This window comes from Thermobia domestica, chromosome 18, assembly GCF_964235325.1.
Source record: "Thermobia domestica chromosome 18, izTheDome1.hap1.1, whole genome shotgun sequence".
Lineage (NCBI taxonomy): Eukaryota > Metazoa > Arthropoda > Insecta > Zygentoma > Lepismatidae > Thermobia > Thermobia domestica.
The window spans coordinates 28,262,494-28,285,416 of NC_137471.1; positions in this window are offsets into that span (position 1 = coordinate 28,262,494).

A 22,923-nucleotide genomic window follows, 5' to 3' on the forward strand; every position below is an offset into this window, starting at 1 on the left:
TAGGCCAAACAGGCATTCCCGTTTCGCCTACACTCAATCGACGAGGGATATTTAGTGTGAGTTTTTTTTTAAACAAAGATTTATGAATAGGTTTACTTTCTATGTCAGCAACAGTTTTGACGTGATTGACTGATTCTAACCAAGTGAGTGTTTTGCCACTAGTAGTTCAAAAGGTCATCATTTCAAAACAGATATGCGTTCTAATTTTTTATGGGCTCACAGAACAATTTAAAACGGCGAGTGACTAGCTATTCAAGATCAGTTTCTCGAACTTTACAAGGCTAGTCGGTACTCCGGTGATTCTGTCTGTGAGAGATGAACCATTATGCCTTCCAACTGCCCTGCTAGTAAAATTTCTTAATGTAATTTTTCATCCTTAGTGGTGGTGGAAGTAACTTTGTAGTTTTTCTGCCTGAATGCAGAAATACTTGTAATATTGCAAATAGAGTAAAACTGAGGCCAGGAGTGAAGATTCAGGATAGCATGAATGCTGGTTTTTAAATTCAATTTTGAATGCTTTTGAATTGAGTTTTAAATTTTGAATCGAGTGTAGGACAAAATCCAAGGGGACAAAATTCAAGCGGACAAAATCCAGGAGGACAATATCCAAGCTAAATTCTGGTAAGACGGACAAAATCCAAGCGGATAAAATCCAAGTAACAGTGTCATGTGCGTAGCTGTTGTATGTGCCTGTAAACGCCCTAATTAAATGTGTGTGTGTGTTTGTTTCTTCAATTGTCAATTGCATTCTAAAGTTTTATCTGTAATTCTTCAATTTATTGAAATAACATTTCATTTACTTTTAAAGAATTGAAAATACAATAAAATATGAAAGATTGTCACAGTAAGAGTGCAGATGAGCTTTAATTACTCATAAAATATTCTGGCTACTGCTAGGACATGCCCAGGTGGATCCAATTTAGGGTGGTCAGAAATATTTTACTAAAAAGAGTATATTCACATAAATAACCAGAAAATGAAAGCACTGACTTGCTAAATCTGAGATAACAAATAACAGCAATGCAGCCTAGTCTTAAAAAGAGTACACTTACGTAATTCTATTCTATTCAATGAGAATTAAAGTAGAAATAAAATTAAAAAGATATAATTTAAATTAAAAAAATTTACTTCTCTACCCTCAAAGTATTCACATCAGTTACACTTGAAAATAACCAATAATACATACATTTTCATTTAGTTTGTCTAGACACATTTTCACATTTCGATTTTCTATTATTTAATTCACACACATTATTACATTAAAAATACACACTTCAATAGCATTCAAACATAATAAATGGTGGATGACAACGAGTAAAAAAACACTCAGCATTCTATCATTACCATATTCACATTTTGATCTTGATAGATACATCTATATTCACTTATTTAGAGTATAAGCGAAACACGAGAATACAAAAAAAAAAAAAAAAAAACCATTCTACAACTACCGTATATTTCCATTTTGATCATTTCTGACGAAAATTTGATCAGTATATCAGAATTATTTGTTTCAAAATACTGTGTATAATAAAATTGAGATGAAAATACATACTTTTACAATGTATTTGTACATACACAATACTTTTACATACTTTCATATGGATGTGATAAGTAATTAAAGCTCGTCTGCACTCTTAGTGTGACAATCTTACATGCTCTATTGGATTTTCAGTTCTTTAAAAGTAAATGAGATGTTATATCAATAAATTGAAGAATTACAGATAAAACTTTAGAATGCATGACAATTGAAGAAAGAAACAAACACACAATGTAACTAGGGTGTTCACAGGCACATACCACAGCTACGCACATGATACTGTTCCTTGGATTTTATCCACTTGGATTTTGTCCGCCTTGCCAGAATTTAGCTTGAATTTTGTCCTCTTGGATTTTGTCCGCCTTATCAGAATTTAGCTTGGATTTTGTCCGCGCCCCCTTGATTCATGTCCAGAGTGGTGTGAAGTGAACGGAGTCAATTCTCTCCCTCGTTCTTCCTGTTTCAATAAATTGAATATGAGTTTCTCTAAATGAAGTGATGTAGCTGTTTTTCTTTGATAATATTTAACGCGACTCTGGAGTAACGAGCGGAATACCTCGAATGGAAGCTAATTGCACTCCAAATCTGAATTTCTTTAAACTTATTTTAGCTAAATTATTTTTATACCAAATTTCTCATAATGAAGGTATTAGTTTTATAGGGTTAGCGGGCCAGCATGAGTCTTCAGTCAAGGTATAACGTTTAAAATGAATGTAGTGATAGTAGACAACGTCTGAATTTGAACGTTGCTGAATCACATTTAAAAATATTATGGGGACTAACATACTCAATTTACCTTAATCGTAACCTTAAAAAAATAAAGTTGAGAAATTTAAGCACAGAAACTTAGTAACACATAAGAGAGAAGTCAAACTTACTACAGCATTTATTAATTAGTATGAGAATTTTAGACAATAAAAGGATTACTATGCAGTGTTAATTCTGGAATTCTTTTCTGAAAAATTCAAGTTAATTGGTTTAATTTAGTATTCCCTAGATTAATTAATTTCCATCGATTTAACTTGATTGAAAAATCACATGACTGCATTTAGTCGATATATTAATATTTTAGTTATCTCTATATTGCGTTTCCACCTCAAACATTCAAAAATTCCCCCAAACTATAAATATCCCTCGTCGAGCGAGTGTAGGCGAAACATGAATAGGCGAAACGGGAATACCTGTTTCACTTACAGATGAGATGAGATTAAGATAATGATAGAAGTTGGTGGAAGGTCCGTAGGCGAAACGGGAAGACACCATTCAAATGGGTTATGAGCTGTATTGAAGGAAATTATATTAAATTTTCCATTGTTTGAAACAAAATGTTTTATGCGTAGTGTAACGATTAAGAATAGTGTTAACCAGGAGACGAGATTTAAAGCTGTTTCATCTTGAAAAGGAGGCATGAAAGTGTTGTATTTAAAAACGTGTTTATTGGAAGAGTTCGGTGTCATCTCGAAAAATCTACCTCGACATTATGTTGGGTAACACTAATACCATAATCTATATAAAAGAGTGGAAGTGATTCGCTCATCATCGCCTAGATCATACTTCTTTAGGTAAAAAGAAATGTAAAATTTGGACAGAATATTCCTTGGGTGTACTCCACTAGCTCACAAAGAAACGAAAGAAAGTGCTTATGGTATCGCGAGCGCACAATATTCGATGCTGTGTTGTCATGTTTGGATTTGTTTTACAAATTATATAAGAGGTCGTTTCTGTTACATGGAGAGGCACATATCAAGAAATTAGACGTTTATTATAACACGAGCAATTGCTACATTTTGATTTTTGAAAAATATGGGAAGATGTTTTTGTAAGAAAGGGTAAATAGCAAGAAGTACAACATATGCGTACGTAATATTATTATATAGTAAATTTTATATCCACGGTTTGTCTTTAATTGACATTTACCCATTTTTAGTTCGCACTTATAAAAAAGAAAAAAGTGAGCACCATTATAAGTACCGGCTACTACCACAGTATAAGTGCCGCTAAATGTGTAACTTTCGTTAAGGGGAAGATTTAAGTTTGTGTACCAGTTTTAGACCATTTAAAATAAGACTCTTGAATTTCATTTATGGACAATTATCCATGCTGTTCAACTTTAAAATGATTACCCTATGTTAATGGAGAACAGCAGTTTACATTTTTTAAATATATGCTGACAATATGAAAGTATAAAGACATGATACGTAATATGTTGACCTATCTCCAAATTCTGTTTTCTTCCCCTGCGCAAAATAAATTAACTAATCTTGTACACAATGATAATGCAATATTTGTTTCGAGAGTTGTGGATGGTGATTTTGAAAAAAAAAATCACTATTGCCAAAAACTGTTTGGCACAATGGCATCATATTTTGTGCACTCGAGGTTTGTTATTTATGTTGATCGCACATAGGCCCTTGTTTGTGCGCTCCCGGCCTAGGCGTATTCCTTTTATCACGGAGGCAAGAAATAAGAAAGTATTTTTTGGATCATGTATTCCAAGGGAAATGAAGATATTTTTTAGGTTTTTTTTTTTTTTTTTTTTAAAGAATTTAGTATTTCACACATTCATGAAATTAGAGATATAAAACTCAGCACATAAACTCTTCTTTAAAATGAGGAAATGCGTATTTCAGCTCTTTCAAAAATCCCGTTTCTAACGGAGACATTTCTACAATATTCAAACTTCTCTTCCTTTCTTCAGAGGCTGTCGAATGTCAAGATTCGCTTAAGTTGGAGGTGTGGAATTCGGTACATAGATTCTTAATTAAAAATAAGGGAACACGTTTTCAAGAGCAGAAATAAGGTCGTATTTATTATATTGAAATTTCCTTTTATTTGTACATAAAGTACCGAGTGTGACAATTTAAATTTCAGTTTTCATATTCATTACACCTTATCTTCCCAAGAGGAGAACGGAAACTTCTGCTACTGTATGTATAATCAGAATACAATAAAATATATATTTAATACCTAGCCTTCTGTTAGCTGGGGACCTCGCCCAGAAACCGCGGTGTTTTCTCAGTCTATGGCCTCACATCTCATACACCTGCAAGCATACCGAATTTCAGTTCAAATATCAAGTTTTATGTTTCTAACTTTCAGGATCCCCAGATATGAATGTATTATTATAATAAACTCAAAGACCGTAAAGAGGAATAATTCTTACGTAATATTTTATCATTTAATATGGAATATGGAAGTTGTATGGTTCTTTGAATTCCGGTTTGAGTAGATAGATTGGTGTTGAGATGGAATATATTCTTGGGACACTTAATTGATTAAAGAAAATCGCTTCTCGCTATCTATTACCGTTTTGAATTTATAGTGATCATTCATAGTGAAGTGAGTAATTTCTACTTCCGGCTATACTAGAGTGTTAAGGATGGTGATGAAAGTTGTCCTTGAAACGTGTAATCGATTTCCGAAAATCGTTTATCTCTGTCTATTATCATTTTTCTTTTACGGTGATAAAAATGTTAACTGGAAATGACTCTGGTGGGCGAATCACCTCCATCAACGAACTCCCTCGAGATAATAACTCTATCTATCTATGGCAAAAGAAAAACAATTTAAAAATTCGCATCCGTTCAAAAGTTATCGTGCAGAGTAACGGACGTACGGACGGAAGGGCTAACATTATAATCTTATAAGTACCAGTACGTGATCCTAATAATTGTAATACTTCGACTAGCTGGGTGCTTCGCCCTCAGACTCTTGCATTTGTTCAGCTATTGCCTCGCACCTTATAAACCTACAAGCATACTGAATTTCAGTTCAAATACTAACCGTCCTGAATGCCCAGATACACTGAACATTTCAATCACCAGGGACTTCGCCCCCAAACCCACGTTCGATCGGCCTAGGGATTCACATCCCATGAAACTACAGATTACTGAATTTCAGTTCACATACCAAGTTTCATGGCTCTAATCTTCAGGGATCCAAAAATATGAACGTCTTATTGTAATTGTGATACTCACCTTTTTTCTTTCATTCTAAGCCAGATACAAAAATACATATATAATGTGGCATCTTACTATAATAACTGCAGTCCCTACCTTTTTTCTCACCACTTTTCTTTCTCTTTTTACTAAAATACCAGAAAATGTTTAAACACGTTTCACATTAGTTTAAATTTGAAAGACAAACACCAAATTTCAAGTCTCTAACCTGAAATTGAGAAGAAGAAGAATAGAAGGAAAGAAGAGGAAGACAAAATATGTAAAATCAGATTAGAATATTAGAAAGACGTGCGCAGAATATGAATTTGACAGAGATATTAGGAAGCTGCAGATAAAATGGCATACATTCAAAAACTAGAGTAAAACCAGTGAAATTTCTTGATGACTGATTCACATGTAAATAATTTATCAGAAATTATAGTAAATTAGTGAAAATGTTTGAGGACTGCTTCACTTGTACATAATTTATTTGACAAAGGAAATAGCTTGCAAATCTTGTTATTGTAGTTTTTTGACAAAAGCAATAACCTGCAACTTTTAAGCAGTCTATTTTCTATATCTCACATAGAAAATAGCTAGTTCCAAGCATAGATAAAGTGTGAGGGAAAGTTTCAATAGCATTGATTTGTCTAATAAATTCTGCCAGAACGTGACGAGATGTTCTATATTTTGAGGAACATTTTCCTTTGCTACCTGTGAAATTTAAAACTTTAAAGTGTTCAGTTCTAATAATTTCATAGCTTGGCTTCATTGAGATTCCCAGTTTACCATGGATGCAACGCCCTCGAAAAATAACAATTCTCGCCTTCCAAAAGTAATAGTTTAGACAGGAGTTGTTTTTGATCAAACCCTGATAACTTGTTATGTAAAATAACTTTTATTCAATTTCGGGATTCTTTTTTCATTCTTAACAGTATTATTATGGTACAATTAAAGGTTATACCCTAAAACCTGCCTGTGGATTTCAAGTCAATACAGAGACCCCCCCAAAAAAAAGAAAAGAAAAGAAAGAAAGAAAAGAAAAGAAAAGAAAAGAAAAGAAAAGAAAAGAAAAGAAAAGAAAGAAAGAAAGAAAGAAAAGATCCAGTAACAATGTATATACATCTTTTCTAAATGAGATACAACCAAATCTTGTATCCAAGCAACACTTGTGATACATAGCTCACTTCTGATGAGGGCTGTTTAATCCCGGCAAGTGCAAGTTATATTTTGTGGTAAACAAATCTCGTGGGGATGGTCTCTCTTTGGAATATTCTTAATTTCATCGATTCTTCCGTTATCATTAAGTTCTTTCATTCATCAATGTCTCATATAGCCTTTGAGCGTAATTGGGAGATGTTAAATTTAAATATATATACTACATAGGCTTATGCAGAAATATTCGATGGGAGGGGATATATAATAACTATGATAACAATAATATCTTCCTGTTGTGTTTCGTAGAGTGCATGTTCACTTTTGTTCCTAACACTTCCCCTCTCCACATAAATATGAAGAGTACGTGGGATGAACGATGAAAGTCATATTTTCACATATCTGAGATACCAGATTTTTTAAAAACAGTTTTACATAGGAAAATTGACTTTCATCGTTCTTCCCGCGTACTCTTCATATATTTTCTCCACTCCTTGATATTCAGGTTCCAAATACCAAATCCCGATATTCCCTCTCCCCATTATTTGTTTATTTAACTAAAATGGTAAACTTGATTTTCCTCCTTTATTTACAAATAATAAAATATTTGGAATTTTATCTTATCTCCCCTTTCAAAAGTTCTTGAGGTACACTTTGCAATACAATACACCACTCTGAAAAACTTTGGAAATGTATAAAATACAATCGGGGATCTCATCCAAGTCTCCTGTCCAATGCAGTTATGGTGTGGTGGTGCTTGAAGTAATCGTTTCTACATTTCCTTCACGGTTTGGTTAAAATAACCCTTAATCTCGTTTCCCTGGATAAGTATATATCTCAGCCTGTTAAAAATTTTCTAGACATTTGGAAGCGATGTAATGTAATGCCTATAAATTAACCCTCCTCCACACATTAAGATCTCACTTTTCCAAAATTTAAGTAATCTGAAATCCACTCTATTTAAGTAGTACATGAAAGATCAATGCAATGGGTTACAACCCCCATCAACCCCCCTTAGATACGCCCCTGATATACTGTTACTAAAGAGAAATTTCAACCAAAAAGCAAGGAAGAAATTCATATATATATATATATATATATATATATATATATATATATATATATATATATATATATATATATATATATATATATATATATATATATATATATATATATATAAGGTACAGTAATTCTTTTCTTTTCAGAAATTTCTTTACTCACTCTATAATGTTGAGATAGAAGTGATGCACGAAAAACTTAAAAAGAATGAAGAACATGTGTCTATGTTTTCTAAAATCCCTCCAATACAGAATTTCCGAAAGTGAATGTCTGAGTTTCTTGAACATGAGTGCATATCACTATTTCTGAATAATACAAATACATAATGATATAGCGACACAGAAAACTATTGTCCTTTTGCTGGTGGTAAAGCCCCGGAGAATTGAATTTTGCAAGAGTCTACTTTTCCTCCTTCAGAATTCCTAATTATGAGTATTGATCTTTCCATTTCCTTTCAACTAGTTAACAAACTAGGTATAATCAAAATATATTATACTTATTAAGAGAAAAAAAGAAATACCATTTTCCCCTTTGCCGAGGAATAAATGAATGTGTGCACTAGAACAGTTCTGAGTGGGTCGTATCCGTGTATTGTTTCAATCTAGAAGTAGTATTTGAAATAAGCTTAATTATTTCGAAAAATGATACTAAATTCCTTTGTTGTTGTTGACCTGTACCTTTTGGTTTATCTAGGTTGGACGCTAGTGACATGCGAGCACGAAGCGCAAGTATGAACCTTATTCAAGTTACAAGAAAGAATGTTAGTTACAATTAATAAATCTAAATTGAAATATAATACAAATAATACTTAACGTACGTAAAAATTATGCACATTATTCATTATTTCAATGTTCAGATATGCTGCGTGGTTAATTTAATACTGAATTGCAGAATTAAATTAGTCATTGTTAAAAGGGATTATGTGTCATTTTGGGCCAAGTTGAATTATGAATAGATTCGTATGTACTGTATATTAGTAAACCTGTATGTCTGTGGGAAACTATGTTGTTATTTCACTCATAACCCCGCTTTTAAACACTGAAACAATTATGCTTAGTTTACCATATTTTTAAAAACAACACAATTTTATCTGATACTCTGCAACCCTGTCTATCGGAGATATTTCAGAATAGCCTGCAGCGAAATATCACCCATTCCCTTTCTGATATTTGCTAAGAATGCAGCAGGTGTCCCTTCTGTTTCGGTTGATGATCATCAGATTAAGAAAAAGATAACCACTGTAGGAAATGACCCTGGTTTAGAGACTTGAGGAAATAGACACTTGGGCAAATGACGCTATTTCAGTAAACGAAACTCACGATATACTTATTATAGTCTGAGGTCTGGCTGCACCCCGCTTTCTCAGTTCTGGTCATTTCTTTGGAACTCGTCGGTAGCATAACTCAGAATGGCTTGGGTATGCGCAAAGTTTACGGCATAATGGGTTCCCAAAATATCTATCAGGAGAATAAAAGAGTAACGGCATTATGAGAAGTCTTTTTCCAATTTGACCCTAATGCTGATCAATTTCGCTGACGAATAGTAACCATAGACGAAATATGGTTGCGCCACCATGATCCTGAAACGAAACAACAGTCAATGGAGTAGTAGCACTCTCATTTATCCATCGCCCCAAGAAGTTCAAGACACAGAAGTAGTTGAGAAACTGCTTGCAACATTCTTCTTGGATAAGTATGGAGTCGTACTCATAGACTACCTCCGCAACGGTCAGATATTTAATCCAGAATCTCTACATTACTTACAAAACTGAAAGAAAAATTCAAAGTTCAACGCCGCGGAAAATGAAAAGAAAGGAATTATGCTCCTTCAGGAGAATACACCTGTCCATCAAGCCCCTGCGAACACAACTGGCATTGCATAATCTAGGGTTTCAATGTCTAGATCATCATTCTTATTCTGCAGATTTAGCTCCGTCTAACTATTACGTGTACTTATTTCCCAAACTTAAATAACACTTGAAAGGACTCCATTTTAGATCTGATAGAGGTAGTGCTACGAACAGTGGTGCAAGGAAATCTTCAGATTTTTTAACTTTTCTGCAAAAACTGGAGCACTGTACAAGGTAGTATATTGAATCTCGGGGGAAGCTTAGAAGAAGTAAAGCTTCACCATTCCACGTGCACTCCTTCTGGGTTGGGCTACGAATTTTTCAACAGTTCCTAGTCAATACGGTAGACGTCACGTCAGTACTTTGTAACAAAATAAGTAATGGAGCACTAGTATATACCAATTACTAACGAAAGATCAGCACTCTGACAATACGTTTATTGGGAATCAGTTTTCCATAAATTTATTATTATCATTTGCGCAAAGGGAAAAGACAACTCTATTTATCCCCTTCAAAAAAATAAGCCCCGGTAGTTGCAAACTAAGCTGTTATAAGCACATGTTCTGAATATTGAAAGCCGAGAATAATGTTTTAGAAAAAAGAAGTTTTAAATAAAAAAACAAATATGAAACTGAAAACTTCAAACCTGGATAAATACAAACAAAAAATGAAATCTTAGAGTTTTACATCCCACGGTTATGCCGGTTAGGCTACAGGAGACGGTGATGATGAGTAATGAATGAAATGGTGGAATGAAGAAAGTGGGAAAAACGGGAGAACCCCAAGGAAACCCACGCGCTAGGTGTTTGTCCACCACAAAGTTCACTTGACGGGGCGGGATCGAACCCGGGACCCCAAGCACCAAATACAAACAAGTTACGTAACTGGTTTTACCTTTCTTTTGTTTCCAATCGAAGTCGATCCAATGAGAAGAAAACAAGTTGACCAAATCTACTATTGTTCGCTAGGCACAATAATTAAAAATCATAAGAAAGAAGTATAACTAAAATTTACCTCTAAAGATGCTAAATTAGAAAACAGAAATATGCGTGGATACCCAGACGCTCAAAGAAGAGAGACTGAGGACTAATCTGCCACATAGTAAATGCATGGAAAGTAGACTACAATTTGACAATGAGATTGGTTACGATACTCATATAAAATACTATATGTAGAATGCTTAAAGATTTTAGGAGTCTGGGGGGGGGACAGTCTAGGTGGCAGTCAGGGGGGCAGAAGTAGCTACTAGGAGGGCGCTCGCCCCCCTTGCCCCCCCTCTGGCGTCGTCACTGCATTACACGTTATTGCGAACACAAAGAAACAATTAGCTGCCGGTTCCTAACACTTCCACCTTCCCTCCGAAGCACTGGATGTCCATTGTTGTCAAGGTTTACCTCCTGCCTACTTTGAACCCTTCTCGAACCTGTAGGGAATACTCTTTACACCTGCTAACAATTGATGAAATATGCACTTTTGGATTATGTATGCGTGGCTTCCTTTACGCTGATAAGAACCACCATCGACAGTTTCTGGGATTCGAATTAGGGTCTATTGAAATTTAGCTTTTTCGCGATTTTGGACAGCCCTAACTCTGAAACTATGCACTTTCGCCATAGGTCCATATGAACTTTTTGTCTTATTTTGGTGTCAGGGATCACCTCTTAAAGTTTGTCAGTATAGTTCATTAACACCCTATATATATTATGAAATTTTGTATTATTATGATTTTATATTATTATGGAATTATAGTATCAATAAGTAAATACCCTTTCAGTTACCAACCCTGCCATCCCTTGCCATTCCAACATTATGTCACAACGCCGATTGCCAAAAGAAGGAAAATAAACAATCCAATTCTTCAATAAAATTTCCATTATAATAGCACATATGTTGCTTACCTTACTAATACAGGTAGGACCTACATGTACAGTAATTAAGTGTTTTAAAATACATAGTATTATTATAAAAGTTGTAATTCATTATTTAGACATTTAGATACACCCTATACCTCCGTGTGAGGTGGCTGATGGTGGAAGCCGTAACACCAACATTCACTTGTACTTGAGCGTGGCGGGGGCAGAAACTTCCTTTTCCTATCAGATTATGTAAAACAGAGTATAATCCTATGGAACCATAAAATGTTGAATAATAATAATAATAATAATAATAATAATAATAATAATAATAATAATAATAATAATAATAATAATAATAATAATAATATAATAGCGGCACGATTTTTGAAAATTTTAATGAAAACCAGCAGATCTACAGAGAACTTGAAACAGACCAGGTAAAACAGTACGTTTCTAGAGCTTGTGGTTTCCGAGATCTCATTGTCGAAAAGAATTGTCCACAAACATATGAAGGGAATTGACTAGAAACTTATAAACAGGATTGGCCACAAACATATAAACGTAGCGTTTTAGGGTTCGATTCCCGGCGGGAGCTCATGTGGTTCGGATTCCACGTTAATTAGCAGTTCCACGTCTCACATAGCCTCGCTACTGAAAGGGATGCTAAACTGAAATTCAACTCAACGTACCGTTTTAATAAACTTATTAATGGGTAATTTTGAAGATGTGGAATTACAGAAACATTTATATAACATCTTTAAAATTCTGGTAATCATAAAAAAAAGAATGCAGATAATTCAGGATACCTTAAGAACGTGAAGACTGAATTGAGTTGATTTTGAGTTTAACGTCCCTTGCAGCAGCGAGGTTATATGAGACTGGACCTACTGATTAACGGAGAATCTGAACGACATGAACTCCCGCCGGTAATAGAACCTGGGTTTCCCACGCCAAAGAAACGTACGCTAACCACTTAACCACGAAGGAACTCAAGAACATGGAGACGTCATTCTACATGGCAGGCACGTGTGGATATTGTAAATACAGAATTTGATATTTAGACGAGTGAAATATTTGGAATTTAGAAATAACATTGATTCTATAATAGGGTTGAAGGAAGAAAACTGCTCCTGTAAGGTATGCAACTTGCAACAATCGATAGATCTCACTGAGCTGAACATAATTGTATGGGTAAGTGTAAATTGTCATGTGCCATTTTTGAGAAAATAAGCATAAACGAAAACTTGATGATATACGACAACCACGCTATTTATTAATGTGAAATTGATACTGAAGTATACCCCCCTCAAGGTTTTCATTATGATACTCATGGGCGGAGTTACGGGGGCCGTATGGCGGGTTTTGCCTCCCAACTTCTTGGAAAGAAATTTGAAAAATAACTGCTTTCCCTTATCCAATATTATAGAGGATAATAATAATGGAAAAGAATAGCAAAAATAAGTATTATGGCCTGCATACAGGGCCGGATCTAGAGGGGGTCAATTCGGGGCATTTACCCCAGGGTGCAACTGGTTGAGAGTATGTAGGGCAGGGGCGTAAATAAGGTTCCCGCAGACCCCGCATTGCGGGGGGACCTAAGGCCATCCGGGGGCCCCAAATTGTGAAGTGGGAAGTAGAGAAGGGGCCCCACTCCACGCTGTCTACGGGAAGGCCCCCAAACCTTTAGTTACGCCATAGATGTAGGGGGTGCTATTTCGATGCAAAATTGGGAGGAAGGGGGAAGATATACGTCTTTGCCCCGGGCGCAATATTTCGTAGATCCGGCCATGCCTGCATATAAAAAGAATAATGAAATCTCTAAATTTTACGTCCCACGTCTATGTCGGCTAGACTAAAGGAGACAGTGATGATGATAAATGAACGCAACGGTGGAATGAAAATATCGGAGGAAACGGGCGAATCCCAATAAAACAGACAAACACAATGTTTGTCCACCACAAAGTTCACTTGACGCGAGCTGGGATCGAGCCAGGGACCCCCACGTACCAGAGATGGACGCTCTTCCACTGAGCTACCACGATTTAAAATGAAATGAAATGAAATTATACGAACCACGGTTATGTTCTCTGGCCAAAGGAAAGCTAATGGATAATAAAAAAAGGCGAATGATTATGACATAATTGTTGGAATGATAATGTGGGAGGAAACGAAACAACGCCTAGTAAACCCACGAGGGCACAATGTGGTCCATCACGAACTCTCTTGCTTTGGAATCGAATCGGAGACTCCTAGCATCAGCGATGAGCAATCTACCACTGAGTCACCTAGCTCCGCTTTGTTTTTGAGTTTTGGGGCGGTTGATTTGGAGTATAACGTTTCTTTTTAACACCAAAGCTAAATGAGATATGGACTTACAACCATATGACCTCCCAGGACAAATCGAACCCGGGTCTCCCACGCCAAAAGCACATACGCTAACCACGTAGCTAAAAGGGATGTGTTTTTCGTCCTTATTCAATATCAAGGTTATGAAGTAAAGCAGTAGCGGCGCTAGGCTCGTAATAGTAGGGGGCAATAGAGGAGACGAGGCAAGTACACTTGTTTTGCTTTTATTATTATTATTATTATTATTATTATTATTATTATTATTATTATTATTATTATTACTATTCACCGGTTGTACATAGAAAAGTGAGGACAAAGGTGGGGCGAGAAAAAATATTGGGGCTGGCGGTCGTTCTTCCACCCCCCTGTAGCGCCGCCACTGAAGCAGAGACCTGTTACTTAACGTGAACTCCCAACAACGACCAGGGCTTGAATCCAATTGACGGCTGCACAGAATATGCTGTTCTCCACCACAGTATCTCGCTTGCAACAATGATGTATTAAGGATTCCGCCACCACTTCCGATGTTTTTTTTTTTTTTTACTATTATTTAAATTTTGCTGGCCTATATGGTGGAATTTATTAGCAGAATGTTTATTAATATTGATAGAATAGGTTTGTAGGCAAATATTTGGAAGGTATGCCCAAATTCTAAATAGTCCATGGGTGGGGCTACAGTGAGTTATCCTCAGTAATCTCTTTCCAACCTTAGAAAGAAGTGGATGTAAACAAAGCCACCTGACTACCAGTAATTGGTTGTTGGACTCAGTGCACTAGTATCCTACCACAATATAATCCCTACTAAAATAATAATTTCAAATAAAGATATTTGAATTTATCCGGTATTTTGTGATAAACGCAATATATACAATATTTAATAACAGATGTAGTAACTTTATTTCAACCTTACCCGTACTTGGACATAAGTATTTACTGCGCATGCGTATGTGTTCGCGCGCCGACTCCCCTCATTTGAAATTGTAGAATGCAGAGTTTTATGGCGACGACGAGTGATAATAATCCATCTTCGTCTCGTGTTACAAAACACAAAAGAAGACAACAGGAAAGAGGTAATCTTTTTATATAACGATTTAAGAAAATACATGTTTCCAACATAGTAGTAGTAGTCAGTATCAGGCCGTTAATTATTTACTAATTAACTGTAGCCTTACACTTTGGAAATTATGTGATCCGATGACAGTAAACTAGCAGACGATCTTGCTGTTCACGTCTCTCGCTGCCGAAACACGTGTGAGCCGCGGAGTAGTACATTTCGCCTTGTTTACGTCTACTTTGTTCTAAGGCTGGAAAGACTTTAGTAGAGGGATTACCTCTGGTGCATGAGGTCCTTAGTTCAATTCCCGGCCAAGTAAAGTTGTGTTGGACAACATCATGTCCGTAGCTCTTCTCTGGGTACTCCAGTTTCCTCCTGCTTTCTCATTCCATCTTCCACCATAATTCATCTTGTCTTAACGTCTCCTTTAGCCTAAGGAACCTAATTGAGGGACGATAAACTGAATGATATTTTTTATTTCATGTAAATAACTTATGATCTCTTCACTGCACCTACGTAACCCAAGGGCACGAGCTCTAGAACCTAGACAAGCGAAGAGGGCTTTTGAGTTTTTAGGATACCAGAGGTGAAGTGGGTCAGTGGTCAAGTATATCATGGGACAAGCGGGTCGTGGGTAAACAGGACGTGACCCACTACGACTTACTGGTATCCAGTTTGCTCAGTGCATTGTAAAAACAGCATCTTTTGAACACTAGTGAATTTGTCTACGTTTTTCTTTCACGGCCTCCATTTTTCTCCCCTTTTCATTTGTTTTTATTTACTTACCTGAGATGAGTATATTTAAGTGAAAAACAAATTTCAGGCACTTTTAGATATTGTTATTCGTAATTGCAATAATAACAATTGAACTTACTACTTGGCTTTTAAGATACAAGCTTTTTTTTTTTTTTTTTTTTTTTTTTAGGTGCTGGCTATTGGAGAAAAATATATTTTAGAATTACCTGTAGTATATGAATTATTATGTAAAAAGTTGAATGTAACTAACTTATGTGTGCGTGATCATCACGGCCAGTGGGTCAGAGTGGGTCATGGTGGGTCACGGTGGGTGGTGGGTCAAGCTTTCATTGAGCGCGGTAGGTGAGAAAAAAATCATAGGCTGAGTAAATAAGTGCGGATTTTTGCAGAGCCTTTGCAATTGAAGTTCCAGTAGTGTTTACGAATTTCCTATTTTTCTGCTATCGATTTTTTTTGTCTCTCTCGCTGTTTTTTTTAAAAAGAAAGAAACTGGACATTTATGATTTCCGAAAACAATTCATCAAATTCTGGCAGAGCAACTAGTTCAGCGAAACTCCGCTAGATGGTGCAACACGTCAGAGAATTTCGGCTACAGTACTACTGCTGGCGTAAGCGAAATTCTAGTCAGCTCTGAAGCTCCTTGGTTACGTCATATGCGTCAGAAACTTCCCTCCTTTTTTTCTTTTTTTCCCTTTTAGTTCCAGTTAAGACTACGATGAAGATTCCATTTATCTTCTGCCTCCTTTTGTCTGCAACTCCACGAAAATCATTATTCGCTGCAGCGGAATCAAGGAAAGGAGCTTTTCTGGTAAGAAAACGAGTTTCAGCAATGTTTAGTTAAATCAAGACGAAAGAGCCTTTGAGAGCCTTAAGCAGCAATCTTTGACGCCAAGTACTTGAAAACCTCACACTTTAGACTTACGTATTCTTTCATTGGATTGCTTTAGCATAAAGGAATAAAACGAACTGTGCGGAAGTGCTGTTACAATTCAAATTATGATATATCTCTGGTGCGAGAGATGTCTGGTTTGATAGCAAGCCTAGTGGGTTTGTGATGGACTACATTGTGTCCGTGGATTTTCCAAAAGTTTATCCGTTTCCTCCAACATTCTCATTCCACTAATCCATTAGTAAGCATTCATTTTTGTTAACAATAAATTTCCTTTACCCTAAAGAGAATAATCGTAAGAAGTGAAAGTACAATTTTTATCTCACTAAATTGAACAATGTATTTTTTTTGAATATTTCAAGGAATTCTTTATTCAAATAAATTTTCGAATAATAATTAGAATACTGAATAACTATTTGGACAAGAAATAATTATTTGAACACTAATTCGTACAAGGAATAACTATTCTAACAATTCCGGTGAGAAATACTTATTCGAACAACAATTTGAATAGGAAAAACATATTCGAACAGTAATTTAGATAAGCAGCACTTATTCGAACAATAATTTGAATAAGGAATAATTATTCCGATAATAATTTGGATAAGGAATAATTATTCGAGCAATAATATGAATAAAAGTAATTATTTGAACAACAATTTGGATAAGGAATAATTATTCGAGCAATAATATGAATAAAAATAATTATTGGAACAATAATTTAAATAAGGAATAAATATTCGAACAATAATTTGGATAAGAAATAATCATTCGAGGATTAATATGAATAAACATAATTATTCGAACAATAATTTGGATAAGGAATAATCATTCGAATAACAATTTGATAAGGAATAATTATTCGAACAATACTTTGGGTAAGCAATAATTATTGGAACAGTAATTTGGATAAACAATACTTATGGGAACAATAATTTAAATAAAGAATAATTATTCGAACAAAAGGTTGGATAAGCAATAATTATTGAAATAGAAATTTGGATAAACAATACATATTGGAACAATAATTTAAATAAGGAATAATTATTCGAACAATAATTTGATAAGGAATAATTATTCGAGCAATAATATGAATAAAAATAAAATATTATAATTATTTGAACAATAATTTGGATAAGGAATAATCATTCGTATAACAATTTGAATAAGGAATAATTATTCGAACAATACTTTCGGTAAGCTATAATTATTGGAACAGTAATTTGGATAAACAATACATATTGGAACAATAATTTAAATAAGGAATAATTATTCGAACAAAAATTTGGATAAGCAATAATTATTGAAATAGAAATTTGGATAAATAATACTTATTTTAACAATAACTTAAATAAGGAATAATTATTCGAACAATAATTTGAATAAGGAATAATTATTCGAGCAATAATATGAATAAAAAGTAATTATTCAAACAATAATTTGGATAAGGAATAATCATCCGAAAAGTAATTTGCATAAGCAATAATTATTGGAACAGTAATTTGAATAAACAATATTTATTGGAACAATAATTTCAATAAGGAATAATTATTCGAACAAAAATTGAATAAGCAATTATTATTGGAATATAAATTTGGTAAACAATACTTATTGGAACAATAATTTAAATGAGGAGTAATTATTCGAATAATAATTTGAATAAGGAATAATTATTCGAGCAATAATATGGATAAAAATAATTATTCGGTCAAAATAATTTGGATAAGGAATAATCTTTCGAAAAACAATTTGAATAAGGAATAATTATTCGAACAATACTTTGAGTAAACAATAATTATAGGACTAGTAATTTGAATAAACAATACTTATTGGAACAATAATTTAAATAAAGAATAATTATTCGTATAATAATTTGGATAAGGAATAATTATTCGAGCAAGAATATAAATAAAAAGTAATTATTGGAACAATAATTTGGATAAGAACTAATCATTCGAACAATAATTTGAATAAGGAATAAATATTTGAACAATAATTTAGATAAGGAATAATTATTCGAGCAATAATTCGTACAAAGAATTATTATTCGGACAACAATTTGAATAAGGAATAATTATTCGTACAACAATTTGGATAAGCAATAATAATTGGAACAGTGATTTGTATAAACAATTTTTATTGGAACAAGAATTTCAATAAGGAATAATTAGGACTATTCGAATAATAATTGGATAAGGAATTGTTTGCAGCAGTTGTGGTTTTCGAGATCTCACTGCCGAAATAATTTGAGGCAAACATATAAACCAGTAGCGTATTTTGCATGTTACCGGGGCTACCGGCGGTAGCTCTAGAATGTCACGAAATAAAGGTATTAAGGAAACTAATTTTGTATTGATAATTTTATACTTCGTATCTTCTTTCAAGTGAACTTCATGAATTTAGAAACATGCACTAGTTTCTTTGCACGGAGTCTATTTTGCTTCTTAAGAGATCTTCGACTTGGCAACACAGCAGAAACCTACCTTCTCTTTCAGCGAGAATCGTGTAGTTATCAGCGCATTCTAGGCTCCACTTCCAACTGCAGCTTACAAACGGGCTGCCAGGTAGCACCAGTTGCCTACAGAATAATCGGTTTCTTGGGTGTGCGCGAAGAGTGAACGGAAGTTACACGAGTAATGACAGCGTATTTTGGGGGTCGCTTGAAATTGTCTCGGTCATCGTGAGCCCCTCTCTGTATCTTTTAGCGTCAACGCAAAACAAATTTTGTTTTACAGTATTTTACGATGTTGGGCATATCTGTTATAATTACATGTTGTTTATTTGCGATACGTTGCGAAGGCTCTTAACTTAGGCTTCTTCCTTGCTAATCACCTATTTCAGTGTTCTTTTGCACAACTTTCATTTACTCTGATGGGTAAAGTACCATCTATTCAAAGCAAAATGTTATGAACACTTCACGCAGCACATAAAGATATAAATGTACGGTATTTGTTCCATAATAGCTAATAAGATAAAATAAGTCTTTCTAATGAGGAAATCATATTTATCTACTTGATAAAAGATATACTCGAAGGTTTTCTGTTATTTTGAAGACTATAATAACGTGGAAACTAAACTCCAATAATAATAATAATAATAATAATAATAATAATAATAATAATAATAATAATAATAATAATAATAATAATAATAATAATAATAATAATAATAATAATAATAATGTCTTATAAAGGTTAGTGGTAACTCAAGCCATCAAACCAATTTACACCACTGATATAAACCTAGCATTTTAATATATAGCTAAATAAAGACTATGTAATATCAAATTTATTTATCTTTAACCCAAATGCATGTTGACAAAGCAAAGGATATTTAAGAAGATTTAAAGAACAAACCAGTAAAACAAGACATTAATATCCCTGCTTGTTTCAAAGAAAACAAATGCTTTCCCTTATAAATCAATGAACTAGAAAAGGATCCAAAGATGGCGCGCAGATACTTAACATTATTAAATATTTATTGTTGGATATGAATGTCACATTTCTTTCAAATCTGTTATGTCTGATAAAGAAGTGACAGAAAAATTAATAACATTGGTACCTCACAAGTTCCAAAACACATATAAGTAAAACGCTTAGTTTTATAGTTAACCGCCCTCAAGAACATAGTAAAGTTTAGAAAACTTATACACAATAACTTAACAAGAACGTGTACAAATCAGATCACAGGAAGTCGCACTTCACGACCTATTGACGTAACTACACCTCGCATGATCCCAAGGTATGATAAAACAGAGTGGGAAAAGTATCGCTCATATCTTTCAACACACCTTGAAGGCCTTGATCCACCTACTACAGAAGATGAACTATATCGTATATTGGATACTATTACACGCCATATGAATCACGCCTCTGCACAAAATATCCTACAATCGCAATATACACTACATAAACCTAAACTTCCGCCGCAATATCTTGCCATGGTGCAGCGATCCCGAAAATTTTTTCGTGACTACATTCATACAGGAAGTCGCGAGGCACTTCGTCATCACAGAGCCCTTCAACGTACAGTACAAAATTATGTCAAAGCGTACAAATTACGCCAATGGGTAAAAACCTGCAACTCTCTCTCGGAGACATCCCATCCTTCACGTTACTGGAAACGCTTCAATGCACTTTCTGGCAAATTTAACAAAACTTCCTATCCACTCATTCTTAACGACACACCACTACGCTCTGATCTCGATAAAGCAAATGCCTTCGCCACATATCTTCAAGATATCTTCACACCACTTACTCCTGATCGATCTGTTCATAATCATTCGGTAGATCGCTTTGATTTTTCATCCGCTCATCTTCAGCCAGACGCTAACCACCCGCTGAATATTCACAGACCACTAACAGTGACTATCACACCTGACGATATCACTTCAGCCATAAGAAGGAAACGTAACACAGCTCCAGGCATAGACTCCATCTCTTATCGCCACATCAAAGAGAGTCGATACATAGTTTTATACCTTCTCTCACTCATCTATACTTTCATCCTCCGTTCTGGATTTATACCATCTCACTGGAAGACGTCTAAGATCTTGATGTTCCTTAAGCCTAATAAGCCAGCCGACAGTGTCTCTTCATATCGCTCTATCCAACTGACACCTGTATTCAGTAAAATTCTCGAAAAAATCTTAGTTCAAGGTCTACACGTCCATCTTACACATTATAATCTTTTACCACGTTCACAAGCAGGATTTCGTCCAAACTACAGCATTAAGGATCAGTTATTACGTCTCCTCAATCGCACCACCAACCATTATAATACATCACGACCATCTTGTCTTACCTTATTTGATTTGGAAAAAGCATTTGATAAAGTATGGCACGCCGAATTTATGTACAAACTTTTGAACTTTCGTCTTCCTATCACCTATATCCGATTTATCTATAACTTTTTGCATTGTCGCCTTGCATACGTTTCTATTAATAACACATTCTCTCATCCTATATTCCTTTACTCTGGCGTACCCCAAGGATCTTCACTCTCCCCTTTGCTTTATCTTCTATATGTAACCGACTTACCAGCATTGACTCCTAACGTTCATGCTTTCCAATATGCAGATGACACCGCCTTCCTAGCACTCGGCAAAACTGCTCATCAACTTGACATTTCAATGCAGTCCGCCATAGATTCCTTCGTTAACTGGTGTGAAAAGTGGCGCCTCAAAATAAACGCTCTGAAGACCCAGACTATAGTTTTCTTGCCGCCCTAAAAGCGCACAAAGGTTCATCGAAACCCCAACCTACTTCATCTCACAGTCGATGATACTCGTCTTCACCTCAGTAAATCTGTCAAGTACCTCGGCCTCACCTTAGACGCACATCTCACTTGGAAACCAAATTTACAGGACGTCATTGCCAAAGCTTCAAACCGTCTCAATCTATTAAAACGTCTCACAGGTACTACTTGGGGTCTCAGTTCCACAACTGTGCTAAATACTTATAAGGTCTTTTTGCGGCCAGTTCTGACATATGCTAATCTGGCTTGGATCGCTGCACCTCCTTCCTTCTACAACAAACTGAAGATTTTGGAACGCCATGCACTTCGCATTGCATACCGGATAAAACTGCCCAGTCCAACATACGAATTGTACGAAAGAACGCCTTTTCCACATATTCTTTTCCATCTCGAATCTCTCCGTTTCAAATATATCGATAAACATCTGCATGAACGCCATCCGCTCCTTATAGAAACCATGAACGCCCACATAGACTTTCCGATTTCAGCTTCTATCATACATACACCGCTATCTCTTCTCTTCACGATCTACCATTACACTCTACTCCCAAACCACAACTATCTCCCCTTAGCAGAAGAATTGAAGACCGAGGATCCCCAGCCCCTCATCTGTCCATCATTCGCACTGTAATACCCCTGTCACTAATCTGGGCTTCCTCTTGTCTTTCATCAATGCTTGGAGCAGCCCCCAAACGAGATTAACCAGCATCTGTTAACTAACATAACCCAGTGATGTATTGTCTTTTGCACTTCACAACATTACATTTCGCCTTTTTCATCTTCATCTCATGATTGTGATCTAAAAGATCACAATGTTCCACCTAACAATGTTAGAAATAAATAAATAAATAAAATATCCCTCTCTATAATTATCCTACCGTCTTTCCTACGTTTTTTTCTATACCCCTCCTAAGTATGATACTATCCCATAGACCAGCTACAACTACTTCTATTTCTTCCTATTATGCCACCACAAACCTTCCCATAGAGGGCGTAACCCTCGAGCGGGTACCTAGCTCCGGCTAGAAAAAAAAAACAAGAACGTGAGATTGCAATGTTAATAATATCCCACAGTTGCAGATTACTTTGAAACACTGTTTGCAATGTTACGTCTACTCTGCGTATACAAAGTTCCAGTAACACGGCCCTCACTAATTCTGAGAAAACAAAACTCAAAAATTGTCTCTCAGATGGCGCTGTGTCTAGGCAGTTAGGAAATGTC